Raw genomic sequence first — 15,021 nt, 5'->3', positions numbered from 1 at the left:
AGAGTTTCTAATTATTGTCCTTCCAACCACCTTGTTTTGGCTCTGAGATCTGTAGTCACTGATATGCTTCAATAGATGAAATGAAATAGACTATTCACTGCATCCAGGATACAAGAATCTCAATTTTAATCTCAAATTCGGTGTTACAAAGTTCCAGCTCTCTCCAAAATAACTGCATCCTTCTGCTAAAACAGAAAATGTGGCACTTCTCTATAAAACTCTCATATATACCCTAAAACACTCTGGAATATAGCTCCGAAGATGGAACTATCCTCTAGTAGCTATGACAATTTTTTTTTTTTAATTTGGGCTGTGGAATACAGAAGATTGTTTGTTGAGTCCTCAATTTCATTGCTAATATCCATGGCCTCCTGATTCCAGTTTGGAAGATACTGTCCTTAGGATTCCAACATATGGGTAAATGGAGCAGAGTCCTTTTTCACAAAACTGTGGCATGTGGCTTTAAAGACAAAACAATACACATTTCAGTAAAGATGTAAGGAAGAAAAGCATCAGGAACAGAGAGCTGGACAAACGAGAGTACTGAGATATCAAAGGTAGTACTGGCAACCAGCATCAGGAACTGATGGCTCCAATTGCTGAGGGAACTATTTTGTTCCACATTTTTCCAAATAGGAAAAGTATATCTGAGGAAAAGTATTTCTACAGGAGGGTTCTTTTAAGAATTGCTCTGAGACAGAAAATAAGTTTGTAAACATGCTAACCATATTTAATTAGGTTTTTTTTTTGGAGGGTTATAGGACACTGGAGGTTAAAGCAACTCCATCTTGGATGTTAATCTGCCATATTGATTTCTGATTAATTGAGTTCCAGGAATGCCTCTGAAATTTGCAGTTTATTGTTCTTTTTGTATGGACACTTTACTTGCCCTAAATCGTGCCTTTAGGGCAAAATCTTACCCATTCCCTCTGAAGCACGTGTGCCCCTCCTCTAAGGCATATAATCCCTAGTTCTGGCAGGTTAATGACGTAGGAATCCACCATCTTGTCTCACTGTTGCCCAAGTCACAACATGGCTTCTGTTCTTAACTCTCTCTTACATGTTTCTTGCTGAGAAACTGTGTTTATCAGCCTCTTGGACCTCTCAGCTATCTCAGACTTTGGGTAGGTTTGCATAGACATGCCCACATTGAAACAAGAACGTCTCAGAAAGCTGAAATCATATTGAATAGTATTTACAAAGGATGAGTTTCCTGTGATGTTCAGTGCCACCCACATAGAATGGTGGGGCTTTCCTTTGTCTCAGCCACTGCCTTATGGATGCCGTGACCATAGAGATGGTTTTACAAGTGCCCTAGGACATGAGCAGGTGTGTATTCACACAGAACAGTTGGAACAGGATTGTTTCTAATGGGCATGGAAAACTTGAAGAATACATGATGTCACTTCATCTGGACCATCCACTAGCAATACATAGGCAACTGAGGATGAGGCTGCACTGAAATAAAGAATCCTAGCCTCAGGAGGCATGCTGGCTTTGATCTCGACCTCCGGGGCCATGATGACTTCCTGGAATGGAGACTGAAGGCATAACTTCTGCTTTCTTAGAACTCAGCTCAGGTAATTGTGCTCAGCACTTCGTGCTGCTATCTCCACAGTCTTTGTATTTCCCCAACCTTTTCTAGAAAATTTCCGATGCAAACTAAATTTACCCTCATCAAGTCTCTCCCAAGGCCTAAAAGAAGGACAGCCTGGTTCTTTTTTCCCCTTCTAAACTGATCTTATAAATGGAATAAATTCTATATCATAATTACGCTTAAAGTATTCCATTTTGTTTTTCAAAAGCCTAATTTGGAAGTCACAACATGTTAATATTTTCTAGTTCTTTCTCTTTCATTCCTAATTCTGACTAGGTCAAGGGCTGCTCATAAGCAAATAAAGAGAAATTATTAATTTATCAATATTTCCTTGCTGTGCATCTCAAATAAAGCAGTATCTTATGTAAAATAAAATACATTTTTAAAAATTTGTTGGAAATTTAAGATTTTCCACTGGAGTGTTTTTTTTTAAATAGTACATTTTGTGTTAAGTCTGTTGCATTAAGAGATTTGAAAAAATCTGGTACTATACCAATGTTAGTATTATTTAGTAACAGATTACAGAATGTTAGATTCAGGGATTCTAAAGATATTCCAGCCCATTTCTCTGTGTTTTAGCATCCTCATCTGTAATTTGAGGAGTTTGCAGTGTCCTGCATAATTTCAAATCATATGACACTGGAACAGTCAATATTTCTATGCATTTGACAATTTAAAAAGAATATTTACATCTACTGTGCTGTTTGATTCTCAAAAACCATGGGTTAATATGCAAAGTCTCAAATGTGAAAACACAATTTTCTGTGCTATAAAATTTGTCCTTAGCTATGAAATTATTACAGGTCCAAACTGAAAATCAAATTCAAGCACCAAGGTGCCTTGACTAGGGTCATTTTCACACTACCTAAATCTTTAAAATATATTTATTGTTGATTAATATTTCTACATTCTTTCTTACTGATCTTCATTGCCTTTCAAATTCTTTCCTTCTTTCCCTTATTCAGTGGTTTTCATAATTTATTGTTGATTTACTGACACTCTAAGTCAGTGAATATTTATTAGGTGCCTGTTATATAGGAACTGTGCAAGATATATGAGACAAAATAGCAAAAACAGGAATGGTTCCTATCCTATTGGAGCTTATTATTTAATACAGGAGAGACTGAAATCAAATACTGAATCATACAACTACAATAAATTTCTATAAAAATAAGTAAATGCTGCATTGTAACCCATGTATTGGAGGACAGTGAAGACCATCTTAATAGCTAATAATTGCAATGATATGTAGAGGCAAAATACCTAAAACACATGACAAGTACTCTTATAAATATTTTAAATCTTTTTATCACTTAAACTGTACAAAAACTGCCCAGAAATAGAATATAGAGAAAATGTCTCTATGTCACACACACACACATTCCCCACCACCAAAAAAAAAAAAAAAAAAAAGGAAAAAGAAAAAGACCAAGGGTACAAGATGATTGAAAAGAAAACCTGCTGAATATTCCCTATGCCTTTCTTCAAAAACTACATATCTCATTCACACCACAACTTCTTTGGGAGTGGAAAGTTGAAACAGATAGACCCAGAGAGCCAGGTTGCACAGTCATGGCTGTGCTGACATTTTGAGTTGGATGATTGTTGTGGGAAGCTGTGCTGTGCATTATAGGATGTTTAACAGCATCCTTGGCTTTTCCCCACCAGATGCCAGTATCACTCCCTTCCCCAGTTGTGATAATCAAAGTTGTCTGCAGACATTGCCAGTTGTCTTATTGGGGGAGTGGGGAATGGCTGGGTGTAGAATCCTCCCCAGTTAAAGACCATTGCTATAGAAGAACCTTAAGTGTTTTGTTTTTGTTTCTGCTTTGATTGAACATGGCTTAATAAATAGATGAATAAAGAAGCAATTCAATATATGTGCTGGTGCTCCTTGTGAAAAGAAAGAAAATCATTGCAGAACTCTTCATAATACCAAAGACATGCAATCAACCCAGATGCCCATCAGTGATATACTGGATAAAGAAAATGTGGTAATATACACCACGGAATACTACACAGCCATAAAAAGGAACAAGATTATGTCCTTTCAGTGACATAGATGGAGCTGGAAGTCATTCTTTTCAGCAAACTAATACAGGAACAAAAAACCAAATACCACATGTTCTCACTTATAAGTGAGAGCTAAACAATGAGAGCACATGGACACAGGGAGGAGAACAACATACACTGGGCCTGTCATGGAGGTTGGGGGAAGAAGAGCATTAGGATAAATAGCTAATGCAGGTGGGGCTTAATACCTAGGTGATGGGTTGATGGGTTCAGCAAACCACCATGGCACACATTGACTTATGTAACAAACAGATCTGTATGTCCTGCATATGTATCCCAGAACTTAAAATTAAATTAAATTAAATTAAAAAAATAGAAAAGAAATGAACATGACCACTTGTTTCATGTTTTTTGTCTTGTCAATTCTTTTAAATCCAAAGCCTAGTTAGAATGAGGCATACAAAAAGCCTGGACCAGGTTTTATGTTGGGTGTTGGGTGAACAGCCATGCCATTATTTCTATAATTAATCAATGTCTGCCATTTTAACTCAAACGTAGCAGAAAGTTGGATATTTAGTTTCAGTAATGTCTTGTCAGTCACCTTTCTTGCCACAGAGCAGGAGGCAACTGGCCATAGCTAAGCTGACAGACAACAGAGCAAGGTAAAAGCATAGAAATCCAGTAGGAAATTTGTTGAGACAAGAAAATAAGATGAATTAAATTGTTCAAAATCGTAGAATGCATTAACTATACTGATATTTTGAAGAGATATTTCTATTTCATGCAAGTAATACCATTGGCAATAAAGAACAATTTATAATCATGTTGCAAGTTTATTTCGAAGATGTATATGTTTTCATGGTTTGTTTGTTTGTTTTTGTTTGTTTGTTTGTTTTTGAGACGGAGTCTCGATCTGTCACCAGGCTGGAGTGCAGTGGCGCGATCTTGGCTCACTGCAACCTCTACATCCTGGGTTCAAGAAAACTCCTTCCTTGGCCTCCCAAGTAGCTGGGATTACAGGCACCTGCCACCATGCCCGGTTAAGTTTTGTAGTTTTACTAGAGATGGATTTCACCATGTTGGCCAGGTTGGTCTCAAACTTCTGACGTCAGATAATCTGCTCACCTCAGCTTCCCAAAGTGTTGAGATTACAGGCATGAGCCACCGTGCCCAGCTGGCCTCTTTCCTTTTATAATAGCCATGTTACATAACAACCTCCACCTCCCTGGTTCTGGCAATTCCCCTGCCTCAGCCTCCCGAGTAGCTGGGGGGATTACAGGCACATGCCACCACATCTGGCTAATTTTTTTGTATTTTCAGTAGAGGTGATGTTTCACCTTGACCAGACTGATCTCAAACTCTGACCTCAGGCAATCTGCCTGCCTCGGCCTCCCAAAGTGCTGGGATTACAGGTTTGAGCCACTGGGCCCAGCTATTTTCATGTATTTTTAGAAGTGCTGGAGAATATGGCATATAGCTTTCAGTCCTGTGACCCACACATCAGAAGAGAACCGGAAAGCTAGTACCTCCCAAACATACAAGGTTGTCATTTAGTGGTGGCAAGCAAGCTAAATGCTTGTTACCCTAAAGTAATGCCTGTAGTGTCAGTTTCTCAGTCTCTTCTTTCTCCTCTTCATGAATTTGAAACCACTGTCATATAATGGTTTAATGCTTCTTTTGAAGAAACAAAATGATGTCTGTCTGCTTTATTTCCTCCTACAAAACAATACTCACTTTAATATTCAACTACTTTTTTAAAAGTAGTTGAAGAATACTAATTTCGAGATTGTTTATATTTAAGGAAAATCTTGAACATTTATCATTCTTACTTAGATAATGGGAAGTAATAACATACCTCTTGAAAACAAAGGATTCAACATAATCACATTTACATTAGATAGAGATCACAGAAGATAAATCTCAGCATTTGTCAGTGTTGCACACCACCCAGGCATATTTCATTAGATCTTGTCAAAGGCACAGAGAACTGCCAATCATATTAACAACTAACTTCTTTTAAAAGCCATTCAACCGAGTTTAATTATGACTAAGTATGTTTGAACTGAAGGAACATTAAATACGCAAATGCCTCTTGGCAGTCTTTTCAGAGTCTGTGGTGAGCAACGGTGCCTGCTCAACAGGAAGAAACCGTTTAATGTAGCCCAAAAAAATAAAATAAATCAATATGCAAATTTGATTGCATTCACTAAAGAGAATTTTTAATTTTCTTGGCAGAAAAAAAATAACAAAAGGAAATGCCCATTTCTTATAGGCCAAGCAAGTAGGTTAATTACACTACCATTTGCCTCAAGCCAGGAACTTCAAAGATAGCCTAGATTCTTCTATTTAGTTCCTGTTCACCACTGCAAAAAGTTAAACTAGACTAAATATCACAAATCCAGTACATATTGCTTACTATCTACTTTTTTCTTCCTACCCTGGCACTACTAGTTTTATGCTTTAAGTTTTCAATAACTTTCCTTGGGGCTTCTCTCACACAATGGCTGGAGTTTTATTCCTTAAAGTTCTTTTTCTTAATCCATTTCCCCAATGTGAAAAGTGAGTCTGAACATGGTTTTGTTCTGAAGGGTGTGTGTAAAACTGTGCTCTGGAGAAGCCCAAGAGGTTGAAGAAGATGCTTCTGGCAATCAGAGGGAGTTTTCACGTAGTGGTGATGTTGGAAGTGGGAAGGAGATGACAGACTTTCAGAGGAGAGATGTAACTGTCTCCACTCAACATCAACAACAGCCCTACCATTTTATTTCCCCATGAAAAAATTTTTAAGCAAATGATTCTATAGCAAGCAATTATCATTATCATCATCAATAATCTAAAAATAAAGCAGAAGGGTTTTTTTTTTTTATTCTGTTCTTATTCCTGATTTTCAACCTCTCTCTCTTTATTAAGTAGGAGGAGAGTGGACCACAGTTCTTTCTTCAACACATACTCCCCAGTGCTCCATATGCATTTGGTACTGTTTTTCTTTTTCTTTTTCTTTCAGACAGAGTCTTGCTCTGTTGCCAGGCTGGAGTGCAGTGGCGCGATCTTGGTTGACTGCAACCTCCGTCTCCTGGGTTCAAGCCATTCTCCTGCCTCAGCCTCCCGAGTACCTGAGACTACAGGCACACACCACCACACCCAGCTAATTTTTTATTTTTAGTAGAGACCGGGTTTCACCATGTTGGCCAGGATGGTCTCGATCTCTTGACCTCGCGATCCACCCACCTCAACCTCCCAAAGTGCTGGAATTACAGGCGTGAGCCTCCATGCCCAACCTGTTACTTCATTTCTAAACAACTTAGAATTCCCAGGACACAGGTTAATGTTTTTCCCATCTGTACCTTTGAAGCCAGTATTCCCATTACCTATAGAGCACAAATGCACACATCTTCTATTGCTTTGTATACCCAGATGACTTCTGTGTATGCTTCTGAACCTAGGTAATAATGAATGTGTCACTTATTTTTTTTCAGGTGGCTTTCCTTCTCCATGCAGACAGGGTGAATCACTGTCTCTCTCTTCTATTTCCCTGTGTTTTCAAAAAAGGTATCAATGTCCTTCACACATGCTTTACCATGAATTTCTTTGTGATAAACATTTTATAAAAATATTATATATTGGGCCTTTACTAAATTCAGTGCTTGGCTAGTTTGGATCAGCTTGTGTTCTAGAATAAGTACTGCTTCAGACTCATCTTTATTCTTGACCACTGGACCACCCTTAAGAGCAGAGGGAAAGACAATTCCAGAAATCTTTCAATCAATGTTCTACTACCTACCACGACAGTGATGACATTCAATAGACGCTTACTTTTGTGCCAGAAAGCTTGGGAGATGCCTGCCGGATACCAACTGCTTGTAAACTGGCAGTTTTATCAAAAAGTATGTTGGATTATCTCAGAAACTGTTTAACATAGTTATATTCTTAGGCAGTTGAAATAATGTAATTATAGAAACAATTAATATACTATAATTGATGTTGGAGAGAAACCATTTCTAGCCTCTCAATCATACTGGATGTGTCACTGTAATCAGTGTTAACATTAACTTCATGTAGAGGGTAGGGTTCTTTTACATTCTTCTGAGGTATTCATCTCATCTTCCCTCTCCTTACTTCAATTTTGGGATCATACACATCTTGGATTATAGAAATGCTTATACCAGATTTATGCTATAAAAGGGGCCAATTTTATCAAAAGAGAACTGTTTTTCTTACAAAAAAATCACATTGGAAGAAACTGGAGGAGCTAGAAACCCTTCTTTTAAACTCCATCAAAGAGAAAACCAGATGAAACCAACGGACTGAAAATAAAAACCCATGGCTGAGGGTGCAAAGTGATGCAAAAAGTGATGCAAAAAGTGATGCCAAAAAGGCTCATGGTGGATGGAGTAGGAGGGGACTGACAAGAAACAAGACACGAGTCCTGGCAGAAGAGGGTCTACAATGTTCGTATGAATTAATGTGTAGTTGATTCCATTAGGAATACATTGACAGAAATAAAGAACCTTCTTACGTTACATTTTGAATTGTGTTTCTTTGCGTTATTGTCCAATAATTACATTTTCCCCCTGGCAACAGAATGTGCTTTCTATCTATTGCATAACAAAGCAGTTTTAGAGAACACATCAATGGAAAATATAGTCATAAAAGGCCAAAAATAAACTCCATGAATTCTACTTTTCAAGGAACATATTCAAACTCTTTCCTAAGTGCTTAAGTAATTCAAAACACAAGTTTTCAGAATTTGTATATATTACCATGTTATATATTCCTATATATAAAAATAATTATACATAATGTTTAGTTAAAAGTAAAAACTATTTAGTATTACAGGTTGGACAATTATCCAATGATTTTACTCAGTAGAGACAGGCAATATTACTGATTCAGATTTTTAAAAATTATCTTCTTTTTAAGAAAAATAATAAAACTCTCCACTTTCTGCAAGGGGTAGTCTCCAGAGATTTTATACCTCATCTGTAGTGAATGTAATCCTTTTTTCCTTGCCTTTAAAACACAAGAAGGAATTATAGGAATTATTGGTTCACCAATTAGTATAAGCAATGGACCCACATTATACCTAAAATCAGTTCTCTGAAGGGCTTTTGTTGGTGGTCATTATTTGAGCACAAATGAATTTCTTAGCTATTTTGTGGTTGCTAGCTACCTTAAACTAGGACAGATATGGAGTCATGGACAAATGCACCCCCACGGTCGAAATAACAAAAGGCATGTGGTCTAGGGACAATTCACCTCAATCCTACATCAATACTATCCATAAGCAGAGGAACCCTTCTTGTAGGCGACATTGCCAGGCCATGTATCTGTATGCTAAAATGCACGGATTCAGAGATGTCGTCTTAAGGCTGGCTAGGCATAGTATTTATTTAGAAATGGAGTCTGGAAGAGGATTTGCATTACCCTCTAAGAATAAGCTAAGCTTTTACATGGCATGAACATAGACCTCACCCGAAGGAGGCAACCTGTCAGTTGAACACACTTGTGTTTTCTTATAAGGTCCTTTAGTACTAGGAGGTTCTAGAAATTCCATGGGCTTCCCACTGATCCTAACAGTCGACATAACCAGTCAGTAAATTGATAACAAACTAATGCAGGAACAGAAAACCAAATACCATATGTTCTCACTTATAAGTGGAAGCTAAATGATGAGAACACAGAGACACACAGAGGGGAACAACACACACTGGGGCCTTTTGGAGGCTGGAGGGTAGGAGAAGGGAGAGGATCAGGAAAAATGACAAATAAGTTCTAGGCTTAATACTTGGGTGATGAAATAATCTGTAAAGCAACCTCTCAGGACACAAGTTTACCTATGTAACAAAATTTTACATATACTTATGAACTTAAAATAAATGTTAAAAAAGAGAAGATGTCTCATATCTACAAATATTATAGAAAGTTTCTTTAAAACACTGGTGTTTAAGAATCAATGTGCTTTGTAGGCAGGTAGGAAGAAGAGAGGTTAAAAAGAACTTCAGGAAAGATACGTTGATTAAATATTGATTAAACAATAATTTCAGCAACCACACACTTTAATCAATCAAAGACAAAATGGTATTTGGCATTTCTCTAGCTATAGCAAATAGCTTCAAATATAATAACATAAAGTACATAGTATTTGATATATGTTTGTTTTTTTTTTAATTGTAGTAATTTTAGTCTTAACTGGTGGGCCATTTCAAATGGATTGATAGTCCTGTCTTTAGTGCTAAATTGTGAAGGATTCAGAAACTGTGTGTCCTGACTCAGTAGAAATCTGCGGGATAGAGTAGTGACGCCTGCCACTAGGAAAAGAATGGGAGTGGTAGAACACAGTGTTGGCTGACACTAAATTGTGACCTGATGAGTGGACCAACAGACAATTTTTTTTATAGAGAGTATGGTGCTTTCTATGATGTCAACATGATGCATGTAGACCAAACATAGTCCTGTCATACTTAGACACAGTGCAACACCATGTCATGATAAATTAATACAATATGTCTTGGGAACATGGAACAGAAATCTCCATATCTGCTTTGAAGAGTCCAAGAAAGGTTTCATATCAGAGAGAACTTTCGAATGATTCTGGAAGGCAGAGACATAGGAGGTAGGGGTCATGAATTGGAGGTATGGAGCCATATATGCAAAATCACCAAAACAAAACAAAATAAAACAAAACAAAACAAACAAACAAACAAAAACAGAAAAAGAACTTGCATTTGGGAAACTCGCAGACCAAGTTTGCTACAGCATAAATTGTAAGAAAGATTGTTAGAATTGAGTCTGGCTAGACAATCGCTGGATCATAAGATATCCTCTTAAAAATGTTAATGGATTTTAATTGTATCGTGTTGGTGTTATTCTACCACAGAAATGTAAACTTGAAAGAACGTGATGACACTTGATGTTTCCACAGAATTTTGTCAGATCGGCTTTGTTGGTGCCTCTCTCACTCCAGGCTCAGATATTCCACTGGTACTCAGTTCCTTTTTCCCAGGGTCTCTTTCTGATTACGGCTGCTTGTGTCTGGATGGGACTTGGTTACTCACACATAACACTGTATTTAAGATCACCGAAAGTAATCTGCCATCTTTACCTTGATTCATTGTCCTGCTACTGAATGCACTCTCCATACAGTTCTTTCATCAGGCTGATAATATCTTTTTTAGATGCATTTATCCCTCCACAAATTTCTTCCACCTGGTTTGATTTTGAGACACATTATTTTGAACTGAATAGGTCTCTACTAAAAGTACCATCTTTATCATGGTACATTCTGCAAAGCTTTCTGTCTGGGGCATACCATGAGAAACAAAGAGTAGACAGAACAATTCACGAAGAGAACCAAAGACTGAACTGCACAAATCAATTTTGTGCTTCTATTTCTTTTTCAATGTGTCTTCATTTATATTTCAATAGCCTTCTCAGCTTAATTTTAGAAAATATATTTTCATGTCAAAATCATTTGAGATGGACCTAAATAAAAGTAAATGAAAATGAAGATTGCTCTTGCCACACAGCTTTACATAGAGATTTTAAACTTGATGGCAATTTAAAGGCATTTTATCTTCATCATTTTTAATGGAACCCAGAACCATCAACCAGCAAAACTTCAGTTTGTTCTGTCCTGCAGTTTTCATTTTGCTCTCTCTTTTCTTGTGCCAGGAGTAGCAGAAGGAATAGTGACATTAATGCCAGGCACACCTTCTCTTATCACCTGTGTGAGTTTGGGTAGGTTACTTGACTTTTTAAGCTATTTTTCTTGCTTTGCTATTCTAAAATGTGATTAATCATGGCTACCTCTTTGGGTTATTGTGCCATTTCAGTAAGAATACATGAAATATAACTAATATAGTGATGGCTACTATGTAAATGTTCAATTGGTACATTTTAGATATTCTAAGGACAAATGACCAATTTAGTAATCTGAGAATATTTCCAAAATCTGGAAGAAATTGTTCAACTATGATTTGAAGCAGTCAGGAGGAGCACCTATAGTGAAAAGGAAGCATGTTTTGTCATGAACACAGAGGTATACGTGTATGAAAATAGACAGAGAAGCGATCATGATAGGTAAAAGTATAACATAACAAAGTCAATTTTAGCTCATTGTTACATAAATACAACAACAATCAGGTGTTCAATTAATGGATGAAACACTAGATAAAATGAGAAAACAGAAATGCAAAATAACAATAAGGCTGAAACTTAGAATTGGTTTGTTCCAGTTGTGTCCTGGGCTTCACTTGAGGAAATGGTGCTGAGTTCTCTATATACTTACCAGTAAGTCTGTGAGTCTGTGAGTTTGGCCTTATCACAAATACAGTGTGTGTCCTGAAAACAACAAAGGACTAGATTCTATTTCTATCAGTGAGGCGTTTTGCAAATGTTTTCTCTGATACCTTCAGGAGGAAAATCACGTATTTTCTTTCATTTTAGCACCACAGAGAAACCTTTCCAGGTCAGGTGAGTCCCCCGAGGAAATGCAGTGGTAATGGAAATGCTTTTGTGCATCAATCTTCGTAAATATTTGTTTTTGTGGTTTATGACGTGTTTAGTGTTTCCAGGCTATATGAAGTCAAATTATAATTTGAAACATATTTCCACAAAAATTGTCCCTAAGTTATAATAAATTATCAGAAACTTGCTTATGTGAAAATGCAATTCTCTCTATTCCTACAAGTCATTAGACATTGATTTATATTTCCCTGTTCAATGAGGATGAAGAAAACAGAAGAAAGCCTGTATCATGTGCTTATCATGGAACTGATATTTCACTACATCTTCTTTCATTAATTACTTTATTCAATCCTCACAACAAAACTTTGAGACCAGGTGTTATTGCCAATTTATAGGGAAATAAAAACAAATAATTAAGAAGGTTAATTAATATAAGTACCTCAATAGCTGTGGTTGACATTGAAAATTAGCCATGTCTAAATGGAAGAATTCTCACCAAGGTCTTACATTGACTCAACAAACCCTTGAGAAACACAGAGGTTTCAGAACAATAAAATTACCTTAAAATAAGCCTTGACTTCAAGAGGATTTCAGTCCACTGATGAAAATGATTTCTTCTTCCCTCTGACTTTTGAGATGCCAAATAGAAATTTGATTTTAAATTTATAAAAATATGTTTTTCCAATAATTTATTATAAATAAACCATTAATGTGCAAATATAATACAAAGTTTACTTCATACACACACACACACACACACACACACACACAGACACATATTCCAGACATTGATTTACATTTTCCTTTTTATACTTAAAGTTCTGGGATACATGTGCAGAACCTGCAGGGTTGTTATATAGGTATACGTGTGCCATGGTGGTTTGCTGCACCCATCAACACATCATCTACATTAGGTATTTCTTCTAATGCTGTTCCTGCCTTTGCCCCCCACCCTCCGACGGGTCCCAGTGTGTGATTTTCCCCTCCCTGTGTCCATAGGTTCTCATTGTTCACTCCCACTTATGAGCGAGAACATGAGGTGTTTGATTTTCTGTTCCTGTGTTAGTCTGCTGTGCCACATTTTCTTTATCTAGTCTATCAATGATGGGCATTTAAGTTGGTTCCAAGTGTTTGCTATTGTGAATAATGCTGCAATAAACACACATGTGCATCTGTCTTTATAGTAGTATGATTTATAATTCTTTGGGTATGTACCCAGTAATGGGATTGCTGGATCAAATGGTATTTCTGGTTCTAGATCCTTAATGAATTACCACACTGTCTTCCACAATAGTTGAACTAATTTACACTCTCATCAACAGTGTACAAGTGTTCCTATTTCTCCACATCCTCTCTAGCATATGTTGTTTCCTGACTTTTTAATGATCATCATTCTAACTGGTGTGAGATGGTTTTACGTATTTTAATTTCATGTGGTATTATATTTGATAAAGTATAAGAATAATTATATGTATATATGTATGCATATATATGTGTGCATGAAAATATGAAATTCAGGATCATATGAAATAAGCTACTTAAATCTTTCTCATGTAAGTGGCTTTTTATACAGTTCTAGTAGCAGTCAACAAAGAAGGTTGGTATGATAAATAGCATAACATGTCCATTCCAGTTTCAATAGCTACATTCTTCTGCTTCTCTAAGAGAGGAGTGATGGACTAGGACCAACAAGTGCATGATCTCCTGTATACAGGTAGTTCATCAACTCGACCTATTACCAAGCTCCTAAATGTCTCCTCATGTTCAACTCCCTCTCCTGCCTTACACAGCATTATTAGTGACATCTCCATTTCCAAAGTCACTGATGGATTGAGAAACATTTTATGAATTATAAAGAACAGAAATATCCCCCATCATGTAAGCCTTTGCCGTGGCATGCTCTCTGGCCACAAAATACTTTTTAACTGCTACAGTTTTTTGCCATGTTCTGGGTGACATGCAACTACTGTACCATGAGTCCCTGAGTTACATGGCCATCAATAACAGAAAATACTCTAAGAACAAACTGGTAGCAAGAGGAATGTAAGTATATACATACACATATATGCACACATATATACACATATATATACATACATATATATACACACATACATATATATGAACTTATTGAGTTCATATTTTGATTAGTAATTTTTTTCTGAAAAACAATAGAAAAATTACTAAAATTAGAAGAAAGGAAATACTATCCACGTCCCAAATGGACTTCTATGCCTTGGGACATTGTTTTCATTTTACCTCCTCCTTGAATTGCCTACATCCTCACCTGCATTTGCTTTTTATCTGCATATGTTATTCCAGCTCTAACCATCATTGTTGCAAAATGCTCCTTCTCATTAATATTTTTTCTTTAGGAACGATGAAACAAAATTATAATATTATTGTAATAGTTAATTATATTGCAGACTTGTTATGGTTTAGACACTATGCTAAGAGCAATGTAGATATCCAATTTTCTATCTTTATTCAATTTTCGTGGAAGTTTACTGTGAAGTACACGTTATTCTTCCTCTTGTTACAGATAAGAAAATGGAGACTCAGATGGTTTTATGGGCTAAATTATGTCTCCTCAAAATTCATATGTTAAGGGCACCCTGATTACCTCAGAATGTGAGTGTATTTGAAGATAGGGTTTTAATGAGGTAATTAAGTCAAAATGAGGTAACTAAGGTGGGCTTTAGACTAATATGACTTTTGTCCTTATAAGAAAAGATTAAGACACAGAGACACGAATGTAAGATGATAGGAAGACAGACGAAAAAGGCAGACATTTACAAGCCAAGAAGAGAGGCCTCAGAAGAAACCAACCCTGATGACACCCTGATCTCGGACTTCTAAACTCCAAAACTGTGGAAAAATAGATTTCTGTTATTTAATACACCCAGTCTATGGTGCTATGTTTCGGCATCCCTAGCAAACTAATAGAC

Source organism: Macaca fascicularis, chromosome 20 (assembly GCF_037993035.2).
Source record: "Macaca fascicularis isolate 582-1 chromosome 20, T2T-MFA8v1.1".
Lineage (NCBI taxonomy): Eukaryota > Metazoa > Chordata > Mammalia > Primates > Cercopithecidae > Macaca > Macaca fascicularis.
This window is presented reverse-complemented; position numbering follows the sequence as displayed.